Genomic DNA, 7,873 nt, shown 5'->3' on the forward strand with positions numbered 1-7,873 from the left:
AACTGCACCTAGGATAAAAGATGCAAAAAGCCACAGATAGCACCGGGGTGAGCAAGAAAGATAATTTGTGGAGATTGTGGATTAAGGGGAAATAACAATGAAAGTCTTCCCATGGGCACAGCTGCTCTTTTACAAATGATGGGCTCTTTATTGGAGGTTGACATTGTTTTTCTTTAGTTCCTCTAACTAGTGGCTCGTGTAGCCAACTGGCACCTGCTAAAAATGGATAGAAAATGGATAGTGGGGGGCCTTTGGAGACCCTCCCACCCTCTGTGGAAAGGCTCTGGTACATGTGTTGTATAATGCTGACCTCCTTATGTCTTACACCTGAGTAAGAGGAACCAGAGCTGGCATCCATACTTTCTGACCTTTTATTTTGGTTTGAGCCTAAAATGAATCTTTAACATGAAAAGAAAAGCTAAGAAAACCCTCCTTGTTTAAAAAGCAAATGTACATAGATGGGTGTGGAGGTAGATCAGCAGGTAGAAGTACTTGTAGCCAAGGCTGATTACCTGAGTTTATAGACTCTAGGACCTACATGGTATGAATGACCTGACTCCAGTAAATTATACTCTGACCATCACAAGCATGCCAAAGCATGCATGCACCTAAATATAACACAATAAATAAAATATTTATTTTATTTAAATATAAAATATAAATATAAATTATAAAAGAAAATAATTTAAATATATATTATAAAATATAGATAAAATTTAAAATATAAACAATTTAGTGTACATAAATATGGGCAGAGGCAACTGTATAGATGAGCACTTCTCAAGGGTTTCAGTATATAAGCAAACACTGGCAGATCACAGCCACCTGTTTTAACTGGAAAGACACATCACTGCGGATAGTTAGGCAGAAGGCAGGTATCAGTCCATCAGTTTTTTGGAAGAACTTTTGCTCTTTAAGGAAAAGAAGATAATATACATACTCCATGCTGGGTGCAGTAGCACACATCTGTAATCCCAGCACTCAGGGAGGTAGAGACAGGTGGATCTCTGTGCATACGAGGCCAGCTTGGTCTACAAGGCAACACAGACAAACCCTGTCTCAAAAAAACAAAACAAAACATAAAAGAAAAATAAACAAAAAACAAAAACAAAAACCCTCTTCATGGTTCATAAGATAAATCTAGTGAAATAAAGGAATCAGTAAATCCCTACACTTCAATACAGTAAATAGGATATGGGTTACAAAGATTAGAACACAATGTCATGTAGATGTGCACAAGAAACATTTTTATAACCTTTTGACTTGTAGTTATTTTTGGAAGGTTTGTCACTATGTTTAAATGTTCTGGTTTTATGACATTTTTTTGTGTGAGAGAGATAAGGCTTCACTCTGTAGCTTGGGCTGGCCTTCAATTCACTAGTTAGACCAGACTAACCTTGAACTCAAAGATTCATCTGCCTCTGCCTCCTGAGTGCTGAGATTAACGGCATGCACCACACCTGTTTTGAAAGTGGCTTTTCTACTTGGTTTCAGACATTAAGATTTGTTCAGAAATTCTGCTTTTAATGGCCCGTTATGATTTGCAGGACTCCAAGACTTGAGTTTATTTAATGGTCCTCATCCTCTTCCATGCTTATTTGGTGCAATGCACAGTTTCCCACCTGCAAAAAATATGGAGATATTTTCTTTTTACAGCTGAAATCTGCCTCAGAAGTGATGCCCTCAAGTAGGACTTCTGAAAAAAATTGAGTCATCCTAGTAGTTCACATTATCTTTACTGCTAAATCATCTTTAGAGTGTATCCCGTTGATTTTTATAACAAAGAACTCAGCAACTACAGGACATTATGGTGGCTTGATACATGTTCATGGAGTAAAACATACTGAGGTTGCATTATAATTAGGATCTGCAGATAGTACAAAGTGACAGTAACAGCAGTATAATAGCTGGCATTGAGTGATTCTTGTTTCTAGGGTTTTATAGTTGTTAGTTTATTATTGTTATTCTGCCCATTTTGCAGAAGACAAAACAGGCACAGGAAGTATAAATTAGTTATTCAAGGTAAGTAGCAGAGGTCTTATGCAAACTCAAGTTATTTGGCTGCCAGCATCTACCATTAACCAGAAAGAGCTTGCTTCTGCCTGGGAATCCTCTCATGGGTAAGAGGGGGAGCATTGCATGCTGGTATTCAGCTGGAGAGGGGATGGTACCTCTGCTGCTCACTCTATATTCCTGCCCTCCTTTTGCCACCTTTCCCTCTTCTTCATCAGTTGCTTATCTGCCCTGGGATAGACAGGACAGAACATGAGATTCAAACCACCTGACTGGTTAATTCTGTGTGTGAAAGGAAAATATGAATCCCTGTTGTTCTCTGGCAGCTCTTTATCGAGGAAGGGACAGAGGGAAGGTGGAAATGAATGGAAACAAATGTTTCAGAGCACTGGGTTTTATTTGTGAGAAATCTAAGGACACTGGGTTTGTTTTATTCCAGGTGATCTTCCCCTTGCAGTCCTCACAGACTATATTTTAAGAGGTTCTTTCCTCACCTATTGGTACAATTTCAGACATGAGTTGCAAAATAGGAGTTCCTAGAGGTGACTATGGCTGTGAATTCTGGAGGATGCAACTATGTTTTGATACTTTTTATTGTAGATTGCCCTGGGTACAAATGACTTTCTAACAACTGCTCAACTTGGAGGATTGGAGAGCATCCTCCTCATGTCCAGGGTGCCACTTATAGCACACTAATTCTGCTTTTATTTTGTTATAATACTTCCTTATATGTGCTTAAAAGATACTGGTGTAACAAAAGACTATATAGGGTCCTTAGGATAAGCTGACTGGTGCCACTGGAAAACATACCACAAGTGCAACAGAAAAGCTGACACAGCAGCAAGTGCTTCCTGTTTCACCTTTTACCTTGCCAGATTCTGATGAGAACCTATCTAGAGGATTTGTTTCCATTCATTCTCTGGCTCAAGATCAAATTCTGTAATGGTGCCAGTTCTGAGGAAGAAACAAACCACAGGATTCATCAGGGAGTGTCACCATCATCCAGAGGAAAGTCTGCCTAGTGGTTAGGTCTCCACTGTGCTTGCTCTCAAGCAGCTAGAAATAAGCTGTAAGAGTACAGGTGTTCAGGGAGGTCAGAGGCATAAGAGTATTTAGAGCTGGAGTTACACATTGCTGTGATCCATGTGCTGAGAACCAAACTTGGGTTCTCTGCAAGAGCAACATTCATGCAAGTACTGAGCCATTCCCTGCTCTGATTTCATTTCCTTTCCTGGTTTTTTAAAGGATTCATTTTTATTTATGAGTGTGTTTGTGTGTGTGTATAAGAATGCAAATCACATGTGCAAGAGAAAGACAACAAATCTTGATCTGGAGTTACATGAAGTTTTGAGCCACATGATATGGATGCTAAGAACTGAACTTCGGTCCTCTGGAAGAGAATCAAGTGCATTTAAGTACTGAGCCATCTTTGAGCCCTTATTTGAAAAGTTGCTGCGTATAGAGCTTAATGAGCTGTGTGGCTCAGAACTCAGAAGCTTGGTGTGAAAGGGCCAAGACTGAATCCTATGTTGGTACCTTAATTCGGCAGTGTGCAAGAGTCTCTACGAGATTTTGGTTTTGAAAGCATAAAAGGGTCATGGAGAATAGCTAAGGTTTGGCACAATGAAACATCTAAAGACACTATTGATGAAGGTGCAGCCTCAATTGCAGTGGAGAAGGGGTCATGGAAAAAAAACTGAGGTTTGGTGCCATGTGGAGGTTTCTGAAGAGCACCTAGGAGGCCTTTGGTGAAGTTACAGCCTGTGGAGATGCCAGTATATTGGAGACTCTAGGATTGTTGGTTGATCAGTAGGACAGCACAGGTGTGGAGTGGAGCTGGCTTAAACCTACCAGAAAACTACCTGTGCTATGGATGGCAGATCTAGAGAAAGGGAGCTGCCTAGGCCTTTGAAGCCTAGAGGATCACAATCCCAGACATCTGACACTGAGACCTATACTTTTGGATTTCAGTTTTGTTTTGATTTGATTGTGATGTGCCCTGGCTCTTCTTTCTTCAAATAAGAAATATGTAACTTATTTATTTGTTTATTTTACAGGAATCGAGAGTTAATAGACTTACGGTTTTTAGAGGGCATTTGGATTTTTAGAAAGATGTTGGATATTTTATTCATTTATTTATTATGTATACAGTGTTCTGCCTGCATATATACTTGTATGACAGAAGAGGGCATCAGATCACATTATAGATGGTTGTGAGCCACCATGTGGTTGCTGGGAATTGAACTCAGGACATTTGGAAAAACAGCCAGTGCTCTTAACCTCTGAGCCATCTCTCCAGCCCAGAGATTGGATATTTTAAAGAGACTGGACTTTCAAAGACTGGGGCCTTTAAAGTTTTACTATGTTTGTATTATGATTTTGATATTAATATAAAATGTAGAAGATAAATATTAAAAGCTATAGTTGAATACTAATGTATTGATGTTTCAAATTGACAAGGGGTCAATTGCCATGGTTGGTTTTTCAACTTGATACAAGCTAAGATTATTTTGGAAGAGGACCCTGAATTGGAAATGCCTCCATCAGATTTCCTGTAGACAAGTCTATAGGGCACTTTCTGGATTAATGATTGATTTAGGAAGGTCCATCCCACTATGGTTTGTGCCACTTCTGTGCAGGCTGTTTAAGAAAGAAACCTGAGCAAGCGAGGTAGAGCAAGTCAGGAAGAACTTTCCTCCATGGCCTATGCTTCAGTTACTGCATAAAGTTTCTGCTTTGAGTTTCCATCTTAATTTCTCTCAGTGATAGATGTGACTGGGACATCTAAGCCAAATAATCCCTTTTCCCACATATTTTGTTTGCTCTTAGTGTTTTATCACAGCAATACAAAGCAAAGCAGAACACGGATTGTTCCCTGAATTAGTACTAATCATCCCTTATTTCTTTTGATAACTTCACCTTGAAATTTATTTTATTAGAACTATCATCTTTATTTACCTAACGGCAAAAAAAATCGCAGGAGCTGAGGATTATGCAAGACAGATATGAGACTGCAAAGTGAAGGAAGGAAGGAAGAAAGGAAGGAAGGAAGGAAGGAAAGAAGGAAATAAGGAGGGGAATATGTTTACAAATAGATAAACTCCATGAAGTAAGAGACCAGAGCAAAGGACGGAGAGAGAAAACGAAGACACTGGAGCCAAGTAGTGACAAGGATTCTGCCAGTTGCCTGATTCAGCCCTGTTTCACCTATTAGGAACTCCTCTGTATCTTGGGCTCCATTATCTGCTCTTAAACTTTTTCATTCTACCTTTTGCTTCTATTTGATAGTGTTAGTTTAATGAGTTTCTCTTATTGATAAAGTAGCTATATGCTATGTAATAAATCAAGCAAAATTGAGTGGCCTAAAACAAGAACAGCAGTTGTCAATGTACCAATCTGCAGTGTGAGCAACCAGAATGGACAGCTGGTTTCCACATGGATTTGGTGTTCTTCTGTGACAGCTTGGAGATGGGATATGGAATACTGAAACCATCTAAAATCTTGCTTACCATGTCTGGTTCCAAGACGTATTTGATGGGATTTCTATTGCTGTGATAAAACAAGATGACCAAAAACAAACTGGGGAGAAAAAGGTTGAATTGACCTTTACTTCCGCATCACAGTCCATTATTTAAGGAATTTCTCGAACCGGGCGTGGTGGCGCACACCTTTAATCCCAGCACTTGGGAGGCAGAGGCAGGTGGATCACTGAAAGTTGGAGGCCAGCCTGATCTACAAAGTGAGTCCAGGACAGGCAAGGCTACACACAGAAACTGTGTCTTGGAAAAATCAAAACAAAACAACAACAACAACAAAACAAAAAACAAAAATAAAAACAACTTTATTTGTTAAAAAAAAGGAATACCTTTTCTCAGATATGTTTAGATTTATGTAAAGTTGAAAACACTCACCCACCACCCAAGGCTAGGATTGCCAGAAGAATTAGAACTTCACAACTCCAGGGCCTGGAACATGGAAGAGCAGCTACAAGAGGATTTCCTGATCTATCTTTGATCTCTGCTTCATGGTGGCTCCAACGTAGAACCATGAAAGAGAGTCATGGGGGCTCCAAAGGGTTTAATCTCAAGGAGACAGGAAAGGCAAAAACCACATAGCCCTTGGAGTCCAAGTATTAGGTGTATGTATTTAGAAGCTACAATTGTTCATGCTTATAAACAAAAAAGCTTTAATCACCATGTGATTAATTACAAAAATAGAACCCATTTGAATTCTGAGAAAATTATTAATCACATCATACAAAATATATCAATTGATCTGATGTTTGCGTTGTAGGTTATTCACCAGAGAAGACTGCTCAGACGTGGGTTTAAGCCACTAGAAAGTCTTAATTAGATAACTGGCAACTCTTCTGGTGTTCAAGATCCCAGTGTAGCCATGAGCCTTTCTCAGGGTGAGCTTTTACATACAAAAATCCCAACCAACCAGCCAACCAACCAACCAAACAAAAACCTGTCCTGCATTGATTCTTTTCAGTTAAAAGGAATAGTTAGGCAGAAATAGAACTATAGAAGCCAAAAAGAAAGATTAGTACATTTAGAGACTTTCCTAGAACTATAGATTTTGATAGATTACTCTTTCTTTTCATTTTAGCAAGTGGCATTGTCTACATGCTGAGCTTTACAGCTTAAATGATACTTCCATCATAGAGTCAGTTGTGCTAAGGTCTGAGGGGTCTACAATGGCTAGGGCCTTGTTTTTCTTCTTGCTCTGAACAGAACAATAGAACATCATATTTATTTGTAGGTAATCTCATTGAGTTCAGGTTAACAAGCAGTTTATTTATTTATTATCATATTTATGTAAGTGTTTTGTCTGCATGTATATCTGTGTACTACATGCGTGCCTGCTATCTTTGAGGCCAGAAGAGAGCAGTGAGTCTTTGATCTGTTTCCAAGCCTCTGGCTTCATCTACAATATCAATACTGAATCCTCACTGGACTCCTCTTGGATACCCTCTTGTTGCCCAGTGTCATGGAGATCCTGCAGCTTTGGATCTGCAGGATGCCCCTTCACACACTCCAGCAGTACATAGATGGGGTAGATGTTGAGGTGGGCCAACTCAAAGCCCTGGATCTATGCCTGGGTAGTAGCTGCCAGCTCACCTGCATCCACACTACTAGCGCAAGGTCTCCCACCCTGCCCTGCCAGCTCACCCAGTGTCATAGACAGCAAGGTCCAGGGTCAGCTCTCATGCTCTCAGCCCTGTCACATACACTTACAACCTTAGGACCAGCTCTTTTGGCTGCTACAGGCAGTCAGGGGCATTGAGGAGTGACATTTCTCTTTCCTGTAAACTTTTGGAAAGAACTCCTTACTTACCATGTTATGCCTATGCATAATTAAGTTTGCACACAAATTAAATCAAATGCATTATGGGAAAGATCATGTGCAGTAGAAACGAAGTAATATTCCAATCTGGCAAGAAAAATATGGAATCAAGGCCAGTGAGATGGGTCATGTATAATGGCAAACCTAAGAACCTGAGTTTAGTACCCGGGACCCACATGGATGGACCCTCCTTAATCCAGATAATTGTTCTCTGACCCCAACCTACATGTTGGGGTATAGATGCATATACATGCCCACACATGTGTGGACACACAAACCAACCAACCAACCAACTAACCAACCAACCAACCAACCAACCAACCAACCAACCACCCACCAAATTTTCCCTATAGAGCCAATACAAAGAAACTACTGATTATAACTTGGAACCCTTGATTGCCCCCACTCATATGACCTGCTGTCACTCTTGATAGTAAATCTGATCTGTTCTATTGCTTTGCTTTAAATAAAATATTCTTGCTATTTTTCTCTAGTATACATTTTAATTTTT

The sequence above is a fragment of the Acomys russatus genome, chromosome 2 (assembly GCF_903995435.1).
Source record: "Acomys russatus chromosome 2, mAcoRus1.1, whole genome shotgun sequence".
In the NCBI taxonomy this organism is placed as follows: Eukaryota; Metazoa; Chordata; class Mammalia; order Rodentia; family Muridae; genus Acomys; species Acomys russatus.